Source organism: Cyprinus carpio, chromosome B4 (genome assembly GCF_018340385.1).
Source record: "Cyprinus carpio isolate SPL01 chromosome B4, ASM1834038v1, whole genome shotgun sequence".
NCBI classification, from domain to species: Eukaryota; Metazoa; Chordata; class Actinopteri; order Cypriniformes; family Cyprinidae; genus Cyprinus; species Cyprinus carpio.
In genome coordinates this window covers 35,312,192-35,338,944 of record NC_056600.1, presented here as the reverse complement: position 1 = coordinate 35,338,944, position 26,753 = coordinate 35,312,192, and the positions used below count along the sequence as shown (strand labels likewise).

Here is a 26,753-nt window from a genome sequence, read left to right as displayed (position 1 = left end):
TTGTTACATATAACTTATAGCTCAATGCAATGTTGAGGAGAAATCAGAAAATATGAGACAAATCTGGTTGTACGTGAGTTTATTTGAGCTGATGTTGTGTTTTCATGCTTGTGTTCAAAAGAAATTATTAGTGCAAAACATACAGAGTCATAACCACACCAGACATACACATATATCATAACAGAAATAAAACAGATTTTTCACCACTTTTAAAACCCAATAAGCAGATTTAGTGAGAAATTTATAGAGTAATAATCAAACATAAAAGTAAATCAGAAAAATAATGAAGTGGCCTATGAAAACTGTTAAAGTATAAACACATTAGCTCTTAATATCTGCTGCAGATGAAGTTGAGTTTGTGAGATTCAGGAAGGCTGATCCAGCGCTGATCTCCTCCAGACTGAACTGCTCCTTTTCTCTTCTCAAGGCTGCAGTTTTCCCATGTCGTTCCGTTCCCTGGAGCCCAGTTCTGATAGAACACAATCTCTCCACTCACCCAGAGCCACATGTTCATGCTGTAGTAGTTGTGTAAACCCAACCACACCTCCGCAGTAGACGCTCGTTTAACCACGTTCATCACACGATGCTGAATCTCTTCTGAATGAACCGAGACCAGATCCACATGATTCTGTCTGCAGTATCTCAGAGCTTCGGACCACGTGAGATTCTCCTTGATCAGAATCAGTTTATCTGGAAACCAAACAACCACAAGCAGAGACTAGAGAGAGACTGATCAAAAACAACATGCAGAACAAACTGTGGAGGAATTTGTCATGTCAGACATGTAGTGTGAACTTTAAGAGATCTGCAGGTGATGGATTGTGTGTGTTTTGTCAGGATCTACTCACCTTCATGACACACAAAAGGATATTGGTTGGTGCAACGGATGTCATTCCATTGTCCCTGAGTATCTGGTTTTATCACTGCACAGTTTTCACCACCTCCCTGATTATTAGGTTCAGCAGTTTTCCAGTATCTGAATGAGGAGTTACTCTGATCTGACCACTGCCATGAGTCTCTGAACAGACCGATCCAGATCCATGATCCAGGTACATGATTATCACTGATGATCTTCTCAACCTGTTGATTCTCATTCTGGTTCCTCACACTGAACAGATCAATGTGATTCTGTCTGCAGTAACTCTGAGCATCTCTCCAATTCATCGTCTGATTGACAAAAACAAGTCCTGTGTTCGCTTTAAGAAAAACAAATGAGAAAAAGATTCATGAAGCTGTTTGTTCATTATTCTTACGCTGCTTTATGGTTTGGATGTGAACAGGAGCAGCAGTGGAAACATCAGAAACACATAATTTAACCCTTTTTAACCCTGTGTATGAGGTTGTCATATTATCACAACTATTCAGTGTTTTCACCATATAATGCTTATTTTTGGTGTTTTTAAGTTTCAGCCATTTAAATACACATAAGCATTAGCAAAATATATATTTATAGTTTGTTAAATACACACCGATATCTATGGAAGCGGCAATAACAATCGTTACAAATATTTTGAATAAAACCAGAAAAATGAAATAAAACCGATACATCACTTATTTACAGTTTTGTGTCTGCAGTGTGTCACATGACAAGCATGAAGTGTCGCCATGGAAACAATACGGTGATACAGTCTAAAAATGACGGTCCTCTGAAAAACTAATGCTGGTATATTTTAAACTCACTTGTAAAAGATACTCTACAGCTGGTAATTATGATGTAATAAATAATCATATATTTAAAATTATACCGTGATCTGTCTAAAAACTTTATTTTGATTGTCTAGAACGTGTGCATTCAAACCATTAAATGAAAACACACAGAAATACAAACCATCAGTGGCACACAGAGAAACATTTAGAAGCACAGAAACTTGATGTTAACCCTGCGCTGTGACTTAAAATAGCTTCACTGTCGAATCACTACATTACTCTTCTCTGAAACGAGGGTTTATGTAATAATGGACTATCATTCCTTCATGGACCAGGCTCAAATTAATCTACATATGAAAAACAAAGCACTTGTAGGTTTGTGTTGAGCTACTGAAGGCTGAAAACATCAAGCTGAAACATCTCTAGTCACTGCTGTATGTTTATTATTAATAATATAAGATCAATTTAGATCTCCAAGATTTTTAGGCTCTTTAATAGCAAATTTTCATTGTGACAAATTATCAGTTACGGGGACAAAAAAATATCAAATTAAACAGTTATACTGTTTAGTATTCCCTTAACATTTGGTATATGGTGCATGTGGAAATGAACTCACTGTTGTTGCAGATGAAATATCCTTATAAGTACATGTCAAAATCATGCCATTGTCCATTTGTCATCATACCACAGTCTTCTCCTTTAGCTTGTGGTTGTCCAGGTCCCCAGTTCAGATAGAGCGCAGGTTCACCTGAAGACCACTGCCATTCATCTCGACCCGTCTTCTGCAGCCCAATCCAGACATACTGAAGACTTCTATCAGTCAAGCTCTTGTTCAGCTCCTTCATGTCGTTCATGTCGTCAGCGGTGGCCAGATCTGTGTAATTCTCTCTGCAGTATCTCTGAGCTTCAGTCCAGTTCTTTCTCTCATTTATAAAGTGATACTGACGCTGAACACATTCAGATACAGAGCAGAGAGCTGTGAAAGAGAGGCTTGAATTTAATGATTTTCATAACAGAATCAAACCTAATGAAACTAGAAACCAGAAATAAAACCAGAAACACACTCACCAATGAGAAGAAGAATGAAATAAAGAGTTTGGTCCATTTCTGAAAAAAATAAATAAAAAAAATTAAAATTAAATTTCAAATATTCATAAATTAATTTTGGTGTAAAACATGATTTTAGCGATAATTAAAAATCCATCTTAACAGGAACATAAATGCACCATACACAATGATAAAGACAATATTAACATATCAAAGTCTAATTGTAGTTAAAGATTGAACATGTGAGTTGTTCTTACTTCAGAGGTCGTGTGTTTCTGTCCTGAGTCTGATCTCTCTGTCTGCAGCTTGAAACTGTGTGATTATTATATCTGCTCTCATCCCTCATTTAGCATCACATCATCCTTAATCACGTGTTTTTCTGTTTGTTTGTTTTTTCTTTCTTTCTTTCTCTGTGTTGGCCTTTGTTGCTGTAATCCTCTGGAAGCATGTTCATTTGAATGTGGTAGAGACCTGAGGGTATGTTTGTTTCTTAATGCACACAAAAAAAAGTGAAAGTGAAGTGAAAGTGACGTGACATACAGCCAAGTATGGTGACCCATACTCAGAATTCGTGCTCTGCATTTAACCCATCCAAAGTGCACACACACAGCAGTGAACACACATACTGTGAACACACACCCGGAGCAGTGGGCAGCCATTTATGAAGGTATGTCACCTTTTTATTCAAAACTACATGTCCTTTCATCTGGAAACTACAGTGTAAAATTAAAACACTAGGAAACACACAGAAATGAAACGTTTTATCTCTGGAAAGTTGCTGGTTATTACCAGAGCGGTCATGTAGTGATTATTTTTTACCAACAGAGGCCGCTGCGAGCTACACTGATTATTAAACACGCCGCTATTTTCAGCCACGAAGAAACTGAACATGGAAGAGAGCGGAACATTATTATCATCAGTTATCAAAAAACACCATTATTGGTTTCAAGGTATAGTCACATAATAACTGTTCTTAAATTAAATTAATACTGTTTGTATGTACTATATAATAGGGTCTGAAGAGGATGCTGGATTTACACAGTTTCTAAAAATTAATAAAAGTTTTAATTTATTTTTTGTAATGTTTATGTGAAGTCATAATCTTGTTATAATGTAGTACTGTTTTGATTTGTTTGCTATTTGAAATGATTTGTGTTTAATATTTTTCATAGTGTGATTTTTGGTGTACTGTATTAAAACTAGTTACTTAGAATAATATATGAAACCCACAAATTCATAAAAAATGTATGTCTCTGCTCACTCTGTTTCAATTGATAAATAATAAGAAGCAAGATTTTAATTATATTTTGAACACTTAAGTAGGAAATGCTGTCTTATGTTTGAATTTGTTTGTATTCTTTGTTAATTTTAGATTGCTCTGGACTAAGGTGTATTATACCCACCATGTCAGGGATGGATAGACTTTTTAGCTCTAAAGGGGCGTGGGTCTCAACATATAATCACATATTGCAAGACAAAGAAAAGAGAACCTAGGAACTTCTGGAATATTTCTTTCTGGTGAGAAAAATCTGTTCTGTATTTTCATGCCAAATTGGAATATTTTACAGTATGGACTGACAAGCACAGCAACACACACTTAAGGCCAGTTTTTACTAAACAGGGCAAATTACGTGCGAGAGCGCAATTTCCAAAACAGCGCAGATAAGCGTGAAAATTCCTGCGGGTGATTTACCTGACACAACATGCAAAAAAAAGAACACGAACACAACAACTAATTTACAATATCAATCACCAATGCAATATACAAGCGCAGCGCAAAATTAGCATAGTCGCAAATTTATATGTTTAATAAAGATATAAATAAGCCACAGTAGGCTACGTTGAAAAGTACTGGAGGCCAAAAAATGAAAGGGTTGCAAGATGTTCTGATAGAGCAGGTATTGTGTGACTCCTAGTTGAGGGTTCCAAGTCATCTTTTATTTCCTGAAGCAAATTAAAAACAACATTGCTTGGCAAACGATATGTTCGGACAATGTGTTCCGCTGACATTCCAAATAAAATTATTGTGTGAAAAAAAAATCCTCCTCCTTCTACCACACGAAAAATCTCTGTTTCTCTGTGGTTGCCTAGTCCTATAGCAACAATCAATGTAGCCATTTTCAAGCGCAAAATTGTTTAAAGGGAACAAAATGTTTTTTTCACCTAAAAATTTTAATTCTGTCATTAATTTTCCTACCCTTGTGTCGATCCTCCCATATACAGCAAGGGAACTACCACAGTCAAGGCACAGAAAAGTACCAAGATGATCGACAAAATAGTCCATGTTACATCAGTGTTTCAACCATAATGTTTGTTTGTTTATTTGTGAATTTTGTAAACTAAAACAATTGCGTAAGCAACCCCTAATGTTGATAAGGAAGTGATTAATAAGACCAATATTTCAAACCAGTTATTTAATTTTAATTGGGGTTTTTTGCAACCTTAACTACCCAATCCATGGGTTAAAAAAAAAAATTAAAATTCTGTCCATTAATTAATCAATATCATTAAAAAAAACTTCCACCACCCTTCACTTTTACTCTCTTTTCCTCTTCCACTGAGAGGTACGCAATTTTCAATTCTCTGTATGTATGTAATGAAATGTGGAGAATAGACATAAAGCGGCTTGACTTAACTTGATTTTATTTTGTCAGTTTATGGTGGAAAACATGCCATAAGGTCTTCAGGTACTTCAATGTTTTATCATGCTCTGTTGGTTACCAGTAGCGCATGCTGATGAAGTGCAGGAAGGGCTCCTGGATCCCCATTAAGCCCCAGCAGGCGAGGCTCCAGCACCAGAACTCACCAGTGGCGGCTCCAGCCCCAGGAGCTCGCTCCAGTGCCGGCTCCAGAACCCAGAGCTCGCTCCAGTCGCAGGACAAGCCCAGAGCCGCTCAGTGCCGGCTCAGCCCCAGAGCCAGCTCCCAGTGCCTGCTCACTAGAATGTGTCCTTCCGAGTGCCTGCTCCTAGAAGGTGCCCTCCAATGTGCCGCTCCTCAAAAATGCCACCTCTCACCGGCCCTGTATCTGGCAGCCCCTCTGCATCACCTCAGACCCACATCCACTGTGAAGGGCGAGCAACGCGGACTGCCATCTCCAGCGTACGCTATGATATGAGTCTCCCTCACCTCCGCCTCCAGCCTCCGAGGTGGACTCCACCACAGCCGTTGAACACGTGCGGCTTCCACCATGGCGCCTAGGGGGGGCCCCCCTACCCCCACCTTTTCCCCTTTCTCTGCCGTGGCCCGGGAGCACAGCTCTGCCTGGCTCACCTCTCCTCCAGGCTCCGCTGGATGCGTCACCTACGTGCCTCGGGACATCCACTCCTCTGGATCGACTCTTCCCTCCGTCCTCTGGCTCGTCAGGATACTTATTCCCTCGGCTCCACTTCAGTCCTCCTGTCGCTTCTGGGCTCCAGAGCGGCCTCCGGATACACATCTCCGAGTAAGTCGCCGGCACCATCGGTTCCACCTCGGGCGCAACCCCCCTTTCCGGGAGGGGGCGAATGTCAAGACTACGAACCGGTTGTGTGGGTTTTATCCCTGTGACCAGTTTCTGTCTCCCGTGGTGTTTATTTGATTCTAGGTGTGTCTAGTTTCCTCCCATGTGTTACAGTCTCTGTGATTAGTCATCCAGTCCCTGTGTTTCCCTCGTTAGCCTGTCTTTAAATATCATAGTCTTTCAATTTAGTTTTGTCGGGTCTACCAGTTACATACGTGTGTCTTCCTCCTGTATTCCATGTTGGATTTACCCCGTGTTGGATTAATAAAGACTCTCTTAATTATTCTCGACTCCGTGTTCCTTCCGGCAAGCGTAAACGTGAAACAGCGCCAGGGGAGTGGCCCGCAAGAAGTGTTTTGCTAGTTTAAGCCTGGACTTGAGTATCTTTTATATGTCAGAAGCGCCATGATGTTTAAAGAAATAGAAATGTGTCCATCTGTTCATCCCCTGGGCGTGCTGGTCTGGTAAAACAAGGTTTTGCGCCCATTGACGCAAGGTTTTTTTTTTTAAGGGCTGCCAACTGATTGTTACATGTATTTAATTACAGTATATCTTACATATGACAACCTTTCAATTTTGGAACAATTAACTATTGCGCAAGTTCTTTGATTTAATAAATTATGAATGCATTTTATTTATATCACGCCATATAAAACATATACATGAACTAACTGAGAATTTTTCTTGAGGACACACCAATCCATTATTAGAACTAAGCTGCCCTCCAAGCGTATATCTTAGGAATCAAAACCCAATGACTTTAATACTGGTCATCATCTGCTGATACAGCAATGTTACACAGCTGACTACGCAGCAGCCAATCAAAGAGCAACAACCGATCAACAACATTTAATGCGAATCAGTACAAACTATTTAAAAACCAACCTCTAGAACGTTGCAATCATTCTTTCAACAAGTGCATTGGTCTGCGGGTGGTACAGTGGTAGAAAGCCAGTGCTTCCCATACTGTAGGCCGCGGTCCACCAGGTGGAGCCATAGACGAGTATGCAGGGGGCCGTGGTTAGAGCTAAAATCAAAATATAAAAATATTACAAGATTGGAAATTGTTTATAAAATGTGACCCCCCCCCCCCCTTTATTAACTATGTACTCCGTGTGGGTATTGTACCAGACACTTGAATTTAATATGAAAAACAAGCTCAAATGGAGTTAACAAAGGTTTTTGGCGGGTGAATGAGGAGATCTGGTTTGGTCTCTGTCAACAGAGATGGCCGCATTCGAGGCAAGTGCATGACAATATTATGCTTTCATCAACTTTTTTTTTTACAGGTTATATAAATGAATTATGCGTTTATACACGGATCTTAAAACGTACTAAAGTCTGGATGACAACACAGATACTCCGCTCTTCGAAACACACAAAAACATAGCCTTTACAGACAGCGTTGAGTAAGCCAAAACATCAGTATTTATACCCTTGCATTGCAAAAAAAAAACAAAAAAAAAATCAAAACGGAGATCTGTCTCCTTCAGGCTGATGCGCTTGGATAATTTTTCACGGCACACCTGACTGGGCTAGGCAGAGGAGTCCTGCCCATTAAAAGAGAGGAGCACACGTACCCCTCAGATTTGAGCCAAGCTGATTTTGAAATGGAAGCTCCAAAAAGACAAAAAAATTGAAGATGTGGATATTTTCTTATATAAAGTACTAGGTTCCTTCTCAAAAAAGTTTAGGCATATTGTTGAAAAAGTTCATTAATTTTCCATAAGTAAATGATAAAAATTAAACTTTCATCATATATTTAGATTCATTGCACACCAACTGAAATATTTCAGGTCTTTTATTGTTTTAAATCTGATGATTTTGGCCATACAGCTCAGTGACACACTCCCAAAATTCCTTCCTCAAAAAATTAGCATATCATGAAAAAGGTTCTCTAAACGAGCTATCTAACCTAATTCACTGAATCAACTAATTCTACTCTAAAATCACGCTGCAAAAGATTCATGATCGTGCTTTTAAAAACTCCCAGCCTGGTTGCATTACTCCAAACCGCCATCATGGGTAGACTGCCAACCTACTGCTGTCCAAGACGGTACCCATCAGTGACAACCTCAAGCGAAAGCAGGGGTAAGACACAGAAAGAGAAATTTCTGCTAACAGAATAGGCTGTTCCCAGAGTGCTGTATCAAGGCACATCTCGGGGAAGTGTAGTCTGTGGGAAGGAAAAAAGTGTGGCAAAAAAACGGTGCACAAACGAGAAGAGGTGACCGGGGTGCCCCTGAAGGAAGATTGTGGAGGGAAGGACCGATTCCAGAACCTTGGGGGACCTGCGGGAAGCGAGTGGACTGAGTCTGGAGTAGAAAACATCCAGAGCCACACGTGCACAGGCGTGCTGCTTTGTGAACCAGAAAACAGCGGCAGAAGAGAAGCGTCTGCACTGGGCTATACAGAGAAGCAGCACTGGACTGTTGCTCAGTGGTACCAAAGTACTTTTTCTGGATGAGAAAGCAGAATTTCTGCCATGTCATGCGCTGAAATTCCACTCAGGTTCAACGTCTCTGGAGGAAGACTTGGTATGAAGGAAATGCCAAAATGCCTGAAGTCCAGTGTCAAGTGACCCACAGTCAGTGATGGTCTGTGGGTGCCAGGTCAACTGCGTGGTGTTGGTCCACGGTGTGTTTTTATTCAGGTGTCAGGGTCAATGCTTTCCTGTCGCCGAAGGCTTCGGGATATTTTGCGGGCCACCTTTTCAATGCTTCATCTGCAGGCTCTTCAAAAGCTTTATGGATATGAAGATTAGTGTTTTTTCATGTCACGACCCTGGCACCTTCTTCACAGTGCCATCAAAAACCCACTGTTAAATGGTTGTTTTTACCTGATCCATGGGGTTGTTACCTTGTGCTCCAATTGGCCTGCCAACTCTCTCTGACGTTACCCCATAGAGAATCTGTGGGTATACCTGAAGAGAAAGTTTGAGAGACGCAAGACGCCAACGCTCTGGTGAGCTTAAGGCCGCTATCGAAGCATCCTGGGCCTCCATAACACCTCAGCCAGTGCCGCAGGCTGATTGCCTCCCATGCCACGCCGCATTTGAAGCAGTCATTCGCAAAAAGGATTCCCGACCAAGTATTGAGTGCATAAAGAACATAATTATTTGTAAGGTTGCCTTGTTTGTCATTAAAAACACTTTTCTTTATTGGTCGGATGAAATATTGCAAATTTGTGAGATAGGAATTTTGGGTTTTCATGAGCTGTATATGCAAAATCATCAGTATAGAAATATCCAATAAAAGACCTGAAATATTCAGTTGGTGTGCAATGAATCTAAAAATATATGAAAGTTTTTAATTTTATCATTACATTATGGAAAATAATGAAACTTTTCACAATATGCTAATTTTTGTGAGAAGGGGACCTGTACAGTTTGAGTAAAATCACACCAGTGTAATTAGATCATTCAGTGCGTCATATCATCAGCTGCTAAATTCAAATCTGCGTTCATTCCCTGGCTGGGCGGAGCCAGATACAGATGCGTAGTTGCAGTGTTTTCTCACTCACTCGCTGAATAAACTCATTGCTGCCGAACATTCTCTCATCAGAAACAACAAAGTGCAACAATCTGTGTACAAAATCTGTAAGATTTTAATTTCACTTTATAAACAGCTTTAAGTGATTTTTTTTATCAACTTTTTCTATATTTTAACATAGCCTAAATCACAATAACCCTAAAATATCCATTCAGAATAATACACAAGAACAACAACGGACATATAATCAATTTACATATTCCAATGAGAGAAAAAAAAGCTTCAGTGATTTTAATGGGAGTTTTTGAGAGTGCTCGAACTACAGTCAGTGAAAACTGTTTCTTTGATACATTAACTTGCAAGTTTTATTGCATTAACTTGCAATGTTACATTCAAATTAAATATAACTCAGTCTTATTGAAAAAATGTTATGGCATGACATCCTATCTTTTAAGTAAACAGGACAGGTTTTTTATAGCATATTTCATTATGAGGTTATTTTGACCAGCGTCCACTATAGATATAATCTATAAAGGTGAGAATTAAAATATTTCATGATCCAGTGTTGAAAAAAAAAAATATAAATGCATGGAGCTTTATGTTTTTGGGGGGCCATACCCCTCTAGCAGTTTGGGAAGCTCTGGTGTAGAGGGCCTGTTAATGTTAAGCCCCTTGCAAATGTGTGTGGTATATTGCGTATGCATGCAAACTAACTGTATGCGTGCAAATATATTTTATGCATGCAAACTAACCTGTATGCGTGCAAATAATATGTATGCATGCAAACTAACCTCATTGACAACTCTTTGCCTTGTTCAGTGAGTACATTTTGAGTTGCCTCAAACTGGAGATATATGGATATATTTACTGATGTTTACTTCATATTTCTTCAGACATTGCCTTGTCATACATCTCTATTCATTTCCACTGATTTATGTGAATTCTGATGATTTGGATATTATCCGCTCCCAGCGCGCTGTCTCCCTCTGTGTTTACTCTTCTCTAAAAACACACATGACATGGTCTGTAGAAAATGTGTCATAAAATTCACAGTTTTGTGAGATTATGTTATGAAATATCAAAATGAAGCATTAGTAGACTTATGTGGCTTTAGCTTTCATTATGTTTCTAAAAATCATATCCTCCATCAACATTTTTTTTTATAACATTTTAAAAAATATGTTTAATATTTTATTTTTTTGTTTTCATGGTTTGAGCTAAAATATCCCTATTTTCATTAAAAGCCTGAGTAATTCTGATTCCTGAACAGTAAAACTTTGAAGTGTCAGCTTGTGAATATATGTTGATTATGTATCTAGTAAGTAAGACTCATGAGCAGCAACCTTTTAATTTTGGGCATGTTCATTTGTCTCCTCCATGCTGAAAATGTGGGGTAAGGGGTTAAATACAGGAGTGTATACTATTACTTAAAATATCAGAGTGCAAGATTTGCACGGCGTGCATGATGCTGAGTGCGACGTGCAACATTTATTCTTATTTATTATTCTTATTTATACGTATTTTGTCTTCATTACAAATCTTGTTTGGTTTTGTATAATTGCATGTAAAAAATAATTAACTTTGTAATGCATATGCTGCAATCTTATACGTTTTTTATTATTTATTATTCTTATTGTACAATAATATTTAACTTCAACTGCTTTGTATCTTTATTATTTAATGCAAAAGAGATTTATTAAAACAAGTTTATGAGAGTCATGCATTTCGTTTAATTTTGATCAAGAACAACTAAATGATCAATGCGTTTGGAAGCGACATCGGCCGTTAGATTATTTTAAAACTGTCAAATAGCCTTCATTTTACAGATTATAACTGCATCCGTCGCTGTTTGTAGGACTTGTGAAGATTTATTTTTAATTTAGATTACATACTGTAACCTAAAAGAAATGTCTTCAATCACTATTCATATTCAAGTGTTTATGCGAAAAATTATTATGTGCATGCATTACAGGGAGGTGACCTCGTGATCACTTGAATTGTTTCCTGATTATAAAATAACGCTAAAATGGGGGTGCCTCACATACATGAGAATAATATCATCAACAGAAATCTTGAAATGTCCTACTTTTAAATGAACAAAATTCAAAATGAAAGCAATACTCCGATTGATGTTAATTCTGTGAAGGTTGCATTTCTTTTAAAAGGCACGACAGTATACTGTGGAGATGAGAGTCAGCACCGTGAATGTCATCTTGCAGTCGACAAGAAAACATAGTTTATTAATAAATAATTAAAAATTACTCCGTTTTTCACAATTATGAGGCTACTTCTGCCTGTGCTTTGTGGCAAATTTAATGTGTGGCCTAGCGCGGAATTAAGGCTTATTATGGATTAGACTGTTAATTTAATATAAACGTGTGATTAGTTGAATAATGACCTAAATGAACGACTACTAGTCACTAAAAAAAAATCTTACATAGGGGGAAGCAGCCCTATTAAATTCCTTCTAGACATCTCTGTTTTAAAAGTTTTTAAAGCATTTTTCCGTGATTAGTGCCACCCAGCTTAGGCCAAAAGTCTTGCACCTTTTTCAGTGCAAGGACCTTATGGTAAGTTGGGATATTGAGTGGACTTTTTTCCACAACGTTCTAAAATTATTGAGATGCACCTGTATTCTGCTTTCACAATGAGAGATGATTTTTCATCTGAAACACAAAATTTATGTTTGTTTATATTTTATGTTTTGCGAATGGTCAACCCTTCTCCATTCTGCAGATATGTTTGTTGCTTCTGGTATGTGCATTTTAAATCACAGAAACTCTACAAAATATGTGTTGTCTCACAAAAACATGGGTATTTTTGGTCAAGTCCGTTTTGATTGAATGTCATGTCAGTAATGCTGGAATTGCCCAATAATGAAACTAAAAAATGTCTCGGGATGTTTCCCGTATTAATGCAATATATTTTTACATTTGTATTGCCAAAATGACTGCAGCGTTGCCGTGTACAATTAAAACAGTGCAAAACTGAATATATTACAAAGCAGCACATTAACCCTCTGGGGTCTAAGGGGTTTTGGGGGCCAGGAGAAGTTTTGACATCCCCTGACTTTTGTGCTTTTTTCAGTTGCTTATAAACATATACATAGCTAAAGTCTAATAACATTGTAATCAGTACAAACTGGGCTACAATAATATGTAAATAACATGTATGTACATAATTGTGTTTTTGGGAAAACAATGTTTATGCGTGGTTAGTGAAAAACTAAAATTTTAAAGTCAATGAAATAAGGTCATAAAACATACAGAACATTTGTTCACAAGATTGTCAAACATGGGAACCTTGTAGCCTAGATTTTTTGCTTCAAAATGATGTGAAAATCATCTTGTTTTACTCACTCACAGAAAACAATACACTGATTTAAAATTTCTAAGACACTTTTTGTTTCGAACCAACCTCAAAAGCCTGCCATTTTCCTCTAATACATTAGAATGTTCAGCAGAAAACATGTGTTGGCTACATAAATCCAATGTGTGAAATTGTAGAATTATTGTTCTTTTCAAGAAAAAACCAAATTGATTCAATTGGAACCAATTGACAGTACTCTGGCCAAAATCCGCTGTTCAGTTGCGCGCGATCCACTGTTCAATTGCACATCCACTGTTCAATTGCACGCTGCTTCCGCTCTGCTTACCTGCTGCTAACGCGCTGCTTCTGCTCTGCTGCAGCTTGCGGTGTGAACCCGGACACGCTGCTTTGGCTCTGCTTACCTGCTGCTACAAGTAGTTTAATAATAAAAAAGACTTATATTTATGATCTCTGCTGGGTCTAGCTGTTTCATTCTTCTTTCTGAGGTAATCCAAATCTTAGTCCTCTCAGCACTCTTATTGAGGTGAATTATGTCTTATGCCTCTCAGTGCAGAGCGAACAGTAACATTTAAAAAACGTGAGGGACAGTCTCGTTGCTTTATTTGCTCTGATGTGGGCGGTTACCCGCCGCAAGCTTCACGTAGACGATTGTAATATCAATAGCTCGCTTGGCACGTGGGCATGGTCGGATTAGATATAATGAAGGAAGATGTGAAAGACTGGACATCGCATTGTTTTCATATGGATTACTTTATCACAAAATATTTGTTTTCAATAAGACTTGCTCAGTTTAAAAGTAGACATGTCAACCTTTCTATAGATCTATTTCTCATGTCTCTGTGTTGAGTATTTGCTGAGTTACAGTTCATTTTTATGATGCATTTCTAAATGAAGATCACGCAGAACCAAGGCAGCAGACAGCGCACTCTTTTTGTTTTCTTTATTTTATAAATGAACAAAGTTTTGTTGTTATTATGTGTATACAAATAAGGGCTGTTACATAGTCAACGCGAGCAAGCAACGCAAGTGACGTGCTCCCTTTCTGGCAAGAGTCAAGGGTGATAGGTGTTTGGTGTATGCAGTTCACCGCTGAAGCAGGGGGTGGTAGTGTAGTGTGGTGTTATTAGTGTAGTGTGGTGTTGTGTTATTATGAAAATGGCGAGGAGTGCATTCTATTGCTGATTTTAGATCGGCGGCAACAAATGCAGCGCAGAGATAGGCGGTGGTATGTTCGCCCTTTAAATCACGGGCACTTTTCTAGTCCGTTTCTCACCTTTTCTACCATCGCAGTTGCAACCTCTCTCCAGGCATATTCCAATGCTATTTTATTGGAGTGTGATTGCGATGAACTAATATATAAATGTGGATGTATACCTATAAGCTTGCATAATTTTTCCTCTTTGCCCGCCATTGTATTCAAATCTTCTTCTTCTGTAAACAAATTATACTTGAATTAATGTACAATACTTGCAATGTCGCCCCTACCAACAACGCATGGTATTGCGTGCATCGGCGCGTCACGTATCAAAAACTAGGACGACACATTTGGCTACGCACCGATGCATAATGGCGGCCGACCGAAGCGTAGCGATGCATCGCCTTTTGGACGCGTATGCATACTGATGCGTTGACTATGTAATGGCCCTAAAACTAGACCCTTTACAGATTCGATTGATCTATTGCTCTTTTCTGTACGATCAAAACTGAAAGTGTAATTTAAGTTCTTTTCAGTCTTATCAGGAGAATATGCCACAAAACATGTATAGGCATTAGTCGACTCCAGAGGGTTTAAGAACAAAAGTTTTTATCTCTTTGGCAGATGTGCATCTCTTTCGGCCAGTTTCTTTGTCTCTCTCTCAGAGGCGTCTCATGTCTCCTGAGAAAAAACAAAACCATATTATGTTGTATGTAATACTCTATATGCCGTTGCAAAAAAATGCAAAAGCCAAACCAAACGATGCATTTGTCCTAAAACAAGCACTTTGCCTAAACCTGCTCTAGTTTAAAATGCAAGTTTAAAATGCTGATCAGACACTTTCCATATGAAAGAGCAAGAGATTCACACCTTTATTTCAACCCCCACAAGCTATACAGAACTAACCCCAAACCCCAACCCTCTCCAGCTGGACTGAATTCAGTCACACTACTATTTGCTTAGTGTAAAATGGATGCGTTCTATCTAAAAATTTTTTTTTTTAAACAGCGAACTGCAGAATACACACATCTATAGTAATCATTTTATATATTATTTTATTATTATAAAAAATAAATACCCCCCCACCACAATCAGGATGTCTTAAATCACTTCTACCACTGGACCATGGATTAACTTGATAAACCATACATCCCTTTTCCATTGTGTCTTTGCGCACACCGTTTATTTTTCAACCTCACATAAAAATTATTAATGGAACAAAACACAACACACATTTTACATCTCCTGCACGGTTAAACTCTGTATACGAAACCATATTATTTATTTATTACATTTTTTTTTAAATGGATTATTATTTAAACACTTTTTAATTAAAAGCTTACGGTGCTGCGGGCGAGGCCGCCTCTGCCCTGCATACCATGACTATCCTGCAAATACACCAAGCCAAGACACTAAACAAATGCATGAGGGTGGTACCAAACCTGAGGTTGATGCATGTCCTGCACTCAGCGACTGACTTTGCCCTCCGGCTGACAAAAAGTCATGGTGCGGTCCCATCAGGAAGGTGATGTCCACTCTGGTGGTCCAAGAGCGCCATCTCTGGCTCAACCTGGCAGAGATGAAGGACATCTACAAAAGCGCACTTTCTCAAACACTCCCATCTCCCAGGCTGGGGCTGTTCAGCAACACTGTGAGGGCTTTTACCAGCAGTTCTCGGCAGTGGAGACGCAGACACCACCTGCCACCACTGCCCCGCGGGTTAAGCCCCAGTCTGCTCGTTGCCGTGGGGTGCCCTCCTGCGTCCTCCAGAGCTGCTCTGCCTTCTGCTGAAGCAACACCTAGGCTGGCGTATTGATCCTCTCTCGCAGTGAAGCGTGGCACCCCCCTGTGTCGGACCCTAAATTGTCGAGCCGGACCCTAAATTGTCCAAGAGGGTGATGAAGTGTCCCTGGCAAGGGCAACCCAGAGATGTGGGAAGCTGCTCTTTTTCAGGAGACGGTGAAGACATCGCCCCTCCTTCCCCTTTAGGAGGGCCAGGTTGAGAATCTTCAGTTTTGTTTTATTTCTGTTCCACCACTGGTTCAAAGGCTGGCGGTAACCACATTGTCAAAGAAAGAGCAATTTCCCTTTTCTCCAGTTTCTTAGGCTCGCAGGCCGACAGTGTGCGATGTACTACCTCCTCACTCTCACCCGCGATGCCTCCTCTTGCCAGCAGCCAAGAGACTGTGGTTTGGGAGTCGCGATTTCTCTCTATGCAGATTTACTTTCTGGCCAGTCCCCCTGGGATGTTCTGCGTGGATGAGTTAGAACGCAACGCCTTCTGTACCATCCAGCTCTGCTCTCTGTCGCTACACAACCGCAGGTCCTCCTTTGGTGCCACTTGTAGTAGTAGTAGTACACGGTAGGCAATCCTGGATCTGCAAGTCTTGAATCGCGCCCTTCACAGGCTTCTTTCAAGATGTTTATGCAGAAGCACGTCATCAGATGCATCCAGCCCTAGGATTGGTTTGCAGCAGTCAACCTAAAAGATGCTTACTTTCATGTCTCGATTCTTAGTTGACACAGACCGTTTCTACAGTTTGCATTCGAAGTTCGGGGCAGGGGGCTGGCCAGTACAGGGTCCTCCCCTTCGGTTTTTTCTCTGTCCCCTGTGTCTTTACGAAAGTTTGCAGAGGGCGTCCTTGCCCCGTTATGGGAAGAGGGCATCAGGATCCTCGACTACTTCAATGTCTGGCTCATCATGGCCAGGTCACGAGAGCAGTTGTGTGATCACAGGGACCTGGTGCTCCGGCACCTTAGCCAGTTGGGCCTTCACTTTCACCTGGGAAAAGAGCAAAACGTTCCCCTGTGCCGAGGACCTCTTTTTTCTCAGTGTGGAGTTATATTCGGTGAGTATGATGGCATGTCTCACCAACGAGTGTGCCCAGTCAGTGCTGGACTGCCTGAGTTCTTTCAGAGGCAGGAGCACTGCTACAAGGCAAAAGCACGTGTTGGTCCGCACAGACAACATTGTTGGCTGTATTGTACATCAACCGGCAGGGCCATCCCGCCCACCATCTCCTTCTCTAGAGTCAGACGCAGCTCAAATCCCAGCATGTTGTCCACATCCCGGAGTAGCTCAAACGTGCAGTCAATACACTCTCACGGCAGTTCAAATTCCCCGGAAAATGGTGACTCCATCCAGAGACGATCTGAATTCTCGGGGAAGCCCTGGTAGAGGCCTCCCGCGAGTCCTCGTACTGCCAGCTGTATTACTCCCTGAACGAGGCCCCCCTCAGCATAGATGCACTGGCACACAGCTGGCCTCGGGTTTTACGCAAGTATGTGTTTCTCCCAGTGAGCCTTCTTGCACAAACACTGTGCAAGGTCAGGGAAGACGAGTAACAGGTCCTGCTGGTTGTGCCATACTGGCCCACCCATACCTGTTTTTTCCGGAACTCTCTGCTCTGTGCAACAGGCCCTCCCCTGGCACACATCCCTCTGAGCCCAGGACTTCCAGGGGCTCTGCACCATATTGTGGCACCCACGTCCATATCTTTGGAATGTCCATTTGTGGCTCCTGGACAGTATGTGGCAGACTTAAGTGATCTGCCACAGGCAGTGGAAGGACACCATCACTCAAGCTAGAGCTCCCTATATGAGGCAAGCCTATGCACTGAAGTGGAGTCTGTTCGCAAACTGGGGTGTGCTTCTCGCCGAGAAGACCCCCGAATATGCACAATTGGAGTGGTGCTTTCTTTCCTGAAAGGAAGGTTGGAGCGTAGGCTGTCACCCTCCACCTTGAAAGTGTATGTGGCTGATATAGCAGCACATCACAACACAGTGGACGGCCAGTCCCTGGGAAAGCACGATCTCATTGTCAGGTTCCTGAGAGGTGCCAGGAGGTTACATCCTCCTAGGTCAGCCCTGGTGACCTCCTGGGAACTCTCTATCGTCCTGGCTGGACATCAGAGGGGTCCCTCTGAGCAGGATTCAGTCAAGCTTAAATTCCTGTTTGCTAAGACAACACTCCTGACCGCACTCACTTCCATCAAGAGAGTGGGGGCCTCCAAGCATTTTCAGTAAGAAAAGAGTGCCTTGTGTTTCGGTCAGGCCTACTCTCATGTTGTTCTGAGACACTGGCCTAGATATGTGCCCAAGGTTCCCACCATGCCTTTTTCGCGATCAGGTGGACCTTCAAGCACTGCCCTCAGAGGAGGCAGATCCAGCCTTGGCGTTGCTATGTCCAGTAAGAGTGCTGCGCATATATGTGGACCACACCCGGAACTTCAGAAGCTCTGAGTAGTTCTTTGTCTTGCTACGAAGGCTGCCTCCAAGCAGAGTTTGGCCCACTAGATACTGGATGCCATTGCCTTGGCATACCATTCCCAAGGCGAGCCGTGACCCCTGGGGTTGAGGGCTTACTCCACACATAGCATAGTGTTGCCTCCTCCTATGCGCTGGTGCACGGCGCCTCGCTGGCAGACATCTGTAGAGTGGCTGGGCAACACCTAAACCTTCGTGTGAGATCTTACATTCTCCGTGTTGAGCTTGTTTCTTCCTGTGTGTTGGGTAACAGTTTAGTGCTAAAGTGGGAAGAGGCTCTGGCCACTGTCATGCTTGCTGCGCCATTCCCCCTCACCTGGGGATTTTGAGCTCCTTTTTCCTCTTCCAGTAAAGTTAGTCCCAGACAGCGAACCCTGGTTTGGTTCCTCCAGCACCCCCAACAGTCAGACGGGTGGATCAGTACTGGGCTACGTGTCTTATGGCTTGATTTCCTTTGGGTGATCACGTATGTGTTTTTTCTGCCATGGTCAAGGTTTCCCCTCTTGGTAAAACCCATGTCCTTCCTTTTGACAGACCATTCTGTCAGACTCTGCTGGCAGCTGTTCCTCCCTTCTTCTAGGTAGGACCTGCCTCAGAGGCCCATTCCATATGTAGTACTGCCCCAGGCCTGGGTCAGTTCATATCAGTGTCTCCACATGTTACCTCCCTTCGGGAAGGATGTGGCCTCCGTAGTACCCTTCTCCAGAAGGCTCACTTCCCAATCAGTACTGCCATGCTGTAACAATAAATAGGAAAGACTTGAAACTCTTTCATTGAAGGTCGAAATCCATTCTGTTAAGAAAAATTCTGTGGGCGAAGGAACAGCGACTTGGCTATCACCAGCAATGTTATAATCCCATCTGGTCCCTGTACGGGTACTAAGGTCAGATAATTTTCCCTGGGGTGGTGGGAAGGTTACGACCTTTGTGTAGAATTTGTCTGACACATGGCTGCTTGTCAAACCATTTACAGTGCACAGGGTTGTGATGGGGTCAGATTGTGGCGCTTTCCATGGACCCATATATCGTCTCACAGCCGTCACAGCATTATTCATAGTGACCGACAGATAGGGAACGTCTCGTTGCATTCATAACCCTCGTTCCCTGATGGAGGGAATGGAGACATTATGTCTCCATGCCAAAACCTCAAACTATCACTGGTTGCATTCGTAATCCTTGTTCCCTGATGGAGGGAACCGGAGATACATTATGTCCCCATGCCCAAACCTCAAACATCACTGGTTTGCCAGGGACAGGTTCTCGGCTCTTCAGCGTATAACCTGATGAGTGTATGCACCTGTCACCTATTGACCAAACATTAAAATAATTGATCAGGTCCCAGCCACAGAAACCCAACAGACAAGTCAAAGGTTGAAATACAAAATACACACTTTATTAATGGGCCAACAAGCACTAACTAATCACGAATACTAATATGTAAAGGAAAGTCCTCTAAGATCAAGTCCTCTAAAACACTTTGAAGAGTTTAAGGTTCAGTGACTGGAGGCTTTCTCTAGGTAGTTCGCGACAGTGGTCCTCCCTCTACAGTTTAACGGACACGTCCAAAGGATCACAGCAGTCATCAGACCCACAGGAGAACGCTACAGTACTCCAGGCAGCAAACGTTGACGGAGATTCCAGCATAACCAAGGCAGTCTTCACAGCAGCACTGGGCCCAGAACCCCAAAATGGATCAGCCAGAGGCTAGAAAAGAGCACCAAAAAATGACCACCAACGTCCACAGATAGCAGAGGTCCACACACACACACACTGCAATGTGATAAATATAGTTACGGCCCTTCAGGCAACATTAGCGAGCGTTGAGGAAGGTTCGAGGATAGCCACAATCTTTAAGACAGCACCAGACACTGGAACCACAGGATGGATATTGCCAAGGCTAGAAGCAAGCAACCACAATGAACACCCGACACCAGAGATAACAAAAGGTACACACATTCACACTGTGTGGTAATAAAAAGATTACAGCCCTTCAGGAAACATTAGAGAGCGTTGAATGAAATCCAGCTGCCGTTACACCGGTGTTCAAACAGAGAGGCCTAGGAACCTGGGCTTCATTTGCTGAACCGGGTAGAGTCCTTTGACACCAATGGCCAGCAGATCAACCACCACCCAGGCACACCCCCTCTCCTAAAGAACCAGATTTTATCTCCTTCCACCCAAGCATGGCCAGCTGTTAACAATTAATCGCCAATTTCAAATCATCAGCAGCAAGGCAGAGGCAATAATAAGGGTAACTCAACGACAGGAAGTATCGCCCAAATATGGGCAGAAAGGTGGTGCATGGTAACGAGTTCTAATAAACAGATTAAATCACATTAGCAGGGGAGGAAGCACAGTCCAAATATGGGCATAATAATAAAAAAGGAAGCAGGTTGCCAGGTTTGTCCATGAGCAGGTGTCTAAAAAGAGTCAAATAGGGCAGATTAAATAATAGCAACAAAAACCCACTACAAATTTGATACACACAGGATGAATAACCACAACAATTCAGAGTGCAAACGTTCATGCACACAGTAAATAACACCACACATTAAGGCCCCAAATGTCTCTACTAATTAAAAAGATTCCTTTTTTAAAAAAAAAAAAGGTTTAAGAGTCCACCGGTGACATATGCACACCTGTCACCCTATTCATACCCATATGCATGGGGAGTGGCTCAAGTATGCAAAATCCACTAGCCAAAAATTCATTGGCATATTCTCTTAAAAAATCAGAGATGAGTGGGGGCTTCTAGGTAAAACCCCATATGTTCTTCACAACATAACGTCTTCGTTCTCTCCTACAGGGAACAAGGGTTACATATGTAACCGAGATGTTCTCAGCTGAGAATATCTGCACAAAAAATGCTATCAGTGTTTGCAGCGGCAATGCATTTATATTAATGCATTTCATTTCTAGCAAATTTAAATGTAATAATGCATACAGGTTGGAAGAGGTTCAGACTTTAAAATGAAATAAAGTAACATTATTAGAAACATCCATATGTAGGAGTGATAGTGGATGGTTATTTTTTGGTTAAGTGTTGATATAAATGATGATTTTGTTTATTTACAGGTGGTGGAGCAGTGAAGGGAATAGAGGCAGTGCTCAGAGCAGAGAGGATTAAAATTTCTCAATGGTAGTGTAAAACAAAACCCTTTTTTTACCCTGTCAAAAACAGCTCTGTTAAAAGGTTTCATTGAAAAGAATCAGTTAGTTTTTGAAGCAGACAGACACAGTTTTCTGTGTGTCGGAGCACGTGATATATTATGTTTTATGAAATGTAGTGAAGTAAAAAGTACAACCTTATGCTTTGGTTTTTAGTGAAGTAAAAATTACTCAAAATAAAACTACTCCAGTAAAGTGATGTTTTTTGATATATGTAACGATATGTTTTATGAGTCACTCCACTGTACATTTAATATTTATATACAGCAAAATGCATATGTTCCATCCAGAGTATGTGAGCTGAGCGAGGAGTGGAGTGGCGTGATTTTGCCTGGAGTTAGAGCGGACTTTTTTGAAAGTCGGAGAGTTGAGGGTTTTCACTCGCTCTGAGAACACTCCGCTACCACTCCGTCACGAGCACAAATTATGCCAACTTACGCATTGAACATAATTAGAAGTAGCTTGACAGATACATAGGATCACATACGGAAGGTTAAAATGGCGATGGACGAGTGTGGGAGGTTAAAGCATGTGTAAGTTGTACAGTTTGTTAATCTCTGCTCAAAACTAATTTGCTGCTACATTGCTGCACATGGAAAGAGCACACAAGCTCGCACATAACATATAGATCACGCGCATACATTCAAGGATTGAAGAAAAATGGAAAAGTTACAGCATATTCTTTCTGTTTCTTAAGTAACAACCCTCAGCTTCACCATAGTAGAGAGAGACATTGCACACACAAGATAAGTGAGTTAAGCAGTCATTTAATATGGGACTTGGGCTAACTGTAGTGTTCCAATAAACCATGTTAAAAAGTATTCTTCTAGTATTATGCATTTATTTTTCTTTTAATATTATTTCTGTACAGAACTTTGATTTTTCAAGCATAGTGAAATAATTTAGCCATGGAGCGGTGTGTTTCTGATCAGTGGAGCGAGGAGCAGGAAATGGTGAACCCGGAGCGGAGCTGGAGCTAGAGCTGGGCTGGAGTGGAGTAATTACTGAATGCTTGTGCCTTGTCCAAATACCCACACTTGCGGTCTTGGCCACTTCAGAGCGCATGCGCGTGACAGGAAGTAAGTGTGCAAGACTGTCCAGATCTTAATAATGCCAGAGCGCAGTGCCCTTAACACACACTAAATCCACACTATCTCAAATACCACTTTAGAGCGCTATTCAAGGCTTAGTGTATCCCATCATGCATCATATTCTGGAAATAAATCACGAGACTTTTGGCTAAGATCTCGCGAGAGGTCATTTAAAACCTTTCCAATGCAAGTTAATTATATAAAAAATAATTAGATTATGATGAGAGGAGAGCAGAGAGAATTAATAATAATTAGATTATGGTGGAGAGAGCAGTCGCGGTGCAACCTGTGCCCAGCAAATTGCCACCACTTGGAGGAATCTTCCATGTCTCCCATCCAAAGCCTGTAAGCTGACGGCCGCTCTCGAGGCCAAACCTTACAGTGCTGTGTGGGCGAGGCCGCCTTTGCCCTGCATGCCATGGCTATACTGCAAGTATACCAAGCCAAGGCACTAAAACAAAGTTGCACGAGGGTAGTACCAATCTGAGGTTGAGCTGAGGTGCTGAGCTCAGTGACTGACTTCGGCGCAGTCCCTCGGGGAAGGCGATGTCCACTGTGGCGGTCCAAGAGCGCCATCTCTGGCTCAACTTGGCAGAGATGAAGGGACATCTACAAAAGCGCACTTTCTCGACCCACTCCCATCTCCCAGGCTGGGCTGTTTGGCAACACTGTTGATGGCTTTGCCCAGCAGGTCCCTTGGGAAGGCGATGTCCACTGTGGCGGTTCCAAGAGCGCCATCTCTGGCTCAACTTGGCAGAGAGTGAAGGACATCTACAAAGCGCACTTTCTCGACACTCCCATCTCCCAGGCTTGGCTGTTTGGTAACACTGTTGATGGCTTTGCCCAGCAGTTCTCAGCAAGTGGGAAGCAGACACCACCTGCCACCGCTGCCCCGCAGGCGAGGGCCCCATCCTGCTCATCGCCGTGAGCGCCCTTCTGCGTCCTCCAGAGCAGCTCTGCCCTGTGCCTGAAGCAACACCTAGGCCGGCGTGTTGAGACCTTTCTCACAGGAGCACGGCGCCCCCTGTGTCTCAGCCGGCACCTAAATGGTCCAAGAGGGTTACAAAGCGGACCTGACATGGGCAAAACCCAGAGATGTGGGAAGCTGCTCTTTCTCCTGAGGAGGGCCGGGTGGAGAATCTTCCGTTTTTGCTTTATTTCTGTTCCGCCACTGGTTCAAGGTCTGGTGGTAACCACATTGTCAAAGAAAGAGCAATTTCCTTTTCCTCCAGGTTCTCAGGCTCACGGGCTGACAGTGTGCGATGCACTGCCTCCTCACTCTCGCTCGTGATGCTCCCTCTTGCGCCAGCAGCCAAGAGACTGAGGTTGGGAGATGCGATGCCTCTCCACGCATTTCTGGCCAGTCCTCCTGGGGAGTTCTGCGGGGATAAGTCACATTTTGAACACGATGTCTTCTGTACCATCCAGCTCTTCTCCCTGCCGCTGGCACCACCACGGGGTAACATTTGATTGTTCCTTTGATGCCACTTGTACGGTGTCTGGGGGCATGGCTTGCGCTGCCCATCTGAACCCATCCTGCTGGCTCATTCGCACAATTAGAACTCGGCTATGCGATTCAGTTCACCAGGCGACCTCCCAAGTTCAGCGGCGTTCTTGATAATTCGGTGGCAGGCTGAGAAGCTCCTGTCTTGTGTGAAGAGATTGCTGTCCTCATGGCAAATGATGCAATTGAGCCGGTCCTTCCAGCCGAGATGAGGCAGGGGTTCTACAGCCCCTACTTCAGTGTACCCAAAAAAAGGCGCGTGGGTCTTCGGCCAATCCTGGATCTGTGTTTCTTGAATCGGGCCCTTCACAGGCTTCTGTTCAAGATGTTGATGCAGAAGCGTATCATCAGGTACATCCAGCCCTAGGATTGGTTTGCAGAAGGTCGATCTGAAGACACTTACTTTCATGTCCTCGATTCTTTCCTGAAAACACCGACAGTTTCTACGGTTTGTGTTCGAGGGTTGGGGACCTGGGCAGTACAGGGTCCTCCCCTTGGGGATTTCTGTCATCCCGTGTCTTTACAAAATTCGCAGAGGGCACCCTTGCCCCGTTCGGGAAGTGGGCATCAGGATCCTCAACATATTCAACGACTGGCTCATCATGGCAGTTGTGCAATCACAGGGACCTGGTGCTCTGGCACCTCAGCCATTTGGGGCTTCGGGTCAACTAGGAAAAGAGCAAAGAGCAAACGCCCCCTGTGCAGAGAATCTCTTTTCTCAGTGTGAAGTTAGACTCGTTGAGTATGACGGCTAGGGTTTCAACAAATTATTATTTTGATAATCCATTAATCTAACGATTATTATTATGATTAATCAACTAATCATTGATTATTCCACCGATTAATCAGCAGAATTTCATTAGCTTTTGCAATTAGTTAAAATATTGAGTTATACTATTCTAAAACTTTATAAAAGTAATCACTTCAGCTTTTGAAAATCATATGTAATTACCAACGTATTATACAGTTAATATATACAAATAAAATATTTTGGCACAAAATGAGGTAACAGACAGATAAACTCTCTCATTCACATTTAGTTAGCCATATGAAAAAGTCACTGAATAACATCATTCTGCCTGACATCTCCTTTTGTAAGTCATATGGATACGAAACAAAATAGAGGTAAGTGATGAGACACCTTATTTTTGAAATAAACTATTTTATTCAAGCACACCTTCACAACATAATCTCTCTTAAAATACCTTATAGGGTTATGATAATCAAAACAGTCAAGCTTTGATCTCTGCAAACAAAAACCGATCACTTTAATTAAATAATATTTTTTTCCCACTAATAAAAAGATTTATCGTATTACCTACCTAGCTACACACACTGGAGAGCTGCTTTATAACCGAAAATCAGGTTGTAATGTAAACACTGACTCTGGTTTTTCATGTTTAATACTGTAAAGGTGCTTGATTTAAGACTATCTATTCCATAAAGTACTAACATTATATAAATAAATGTGACATGATTTCACTGGAGTACCAAACTGCAGAGCTTGTAATCAGATGTGTCTTTGACTGCTTGTTTGACACCATGGTCAGTTTTTGTTGTGTTTATTTCAATATTGAGAGCAGAGGAAAGCAGGATGTGTTTGTTTAATAATTAATCATCCAATCAGCAGCCTCAGGTTCGGCTCCTCTGCATGGTTTGAAGTGCTGTCTTTATCCGCTTGAATTGCATCCAGGAGGGCTGAATTAAAGTCTTTTGCGCACAGCACCACACTGGTCAAACTGCGTTATTGCCGGCTCTTACATTGGGTCATATGAGATAAAATGACTACTCGCAATAAGTAGAGGAATAAATGACGATGGGCTGTTGAATTATTAGAAAAATAATGCACACCCGAGGTTCTAACGGCCCCCCCCCCCCCCCACTCCGCTTTATATTAACCCTTGGGTGTGCATTATTTTTCTAATAATTCAACAGCCCAGAGTCAATTATTGCGCTTATACTACGGTCACATTTATATAGCCTTTAAGTTTGCTACCTATAATAGGCTAACTGCTAAAATCATCAGGGCAGCGCTGACAACATCTTTTGTGCAAACTGCTGTGACCGTAGTGTATGTGTGCGAGCACGTGTGATTACTGTAATGCGACAGAAAAGCTTGTGCATGTATATTTATTAATTTCAATTATTTTTATTTGCGTTCATTGCACTTTTTCTAGTTTTTTTTGCAATAAGAAATTAAACACAAAAGTCCTTAGGCATACTGGCTATCTCTATATTGTTTGTTGTACGCCTGCAATAATAATGGAAAAATCATTGCAGCAGGCCTACCAGCTGTATTATAATTTTCAATTCATGCTACAACTTAATTTATCTAGACCTACCTCTATTTTATTTATAGAATTTAAACTGCACGTTTCTGTTAATTGTAAAATTAGACATAAAAAATGGCAGATCAAGTGCAGGGAGCTGTGTGTTAGCAGAGATGGTATTTTCCTGTTGATCCCAGGCTTGATTTTCTGTGGTGTTTGAAGTTTTTTTTTGTGAGGGTAAGGC

General features: G+C 41.8%; 1 pseudogene; it reads right to left on the bottom strand.

Moving 5' to 3' along the window:
- Positions 1-262: 262 nt before the first annotated feature.
- LOC109059383 lies at positions 263-3,219 on the bottom strand (annotated as a pseudogene).
- Positions 3,220-26,753: the final 23,534 nt, after the last annotated feature.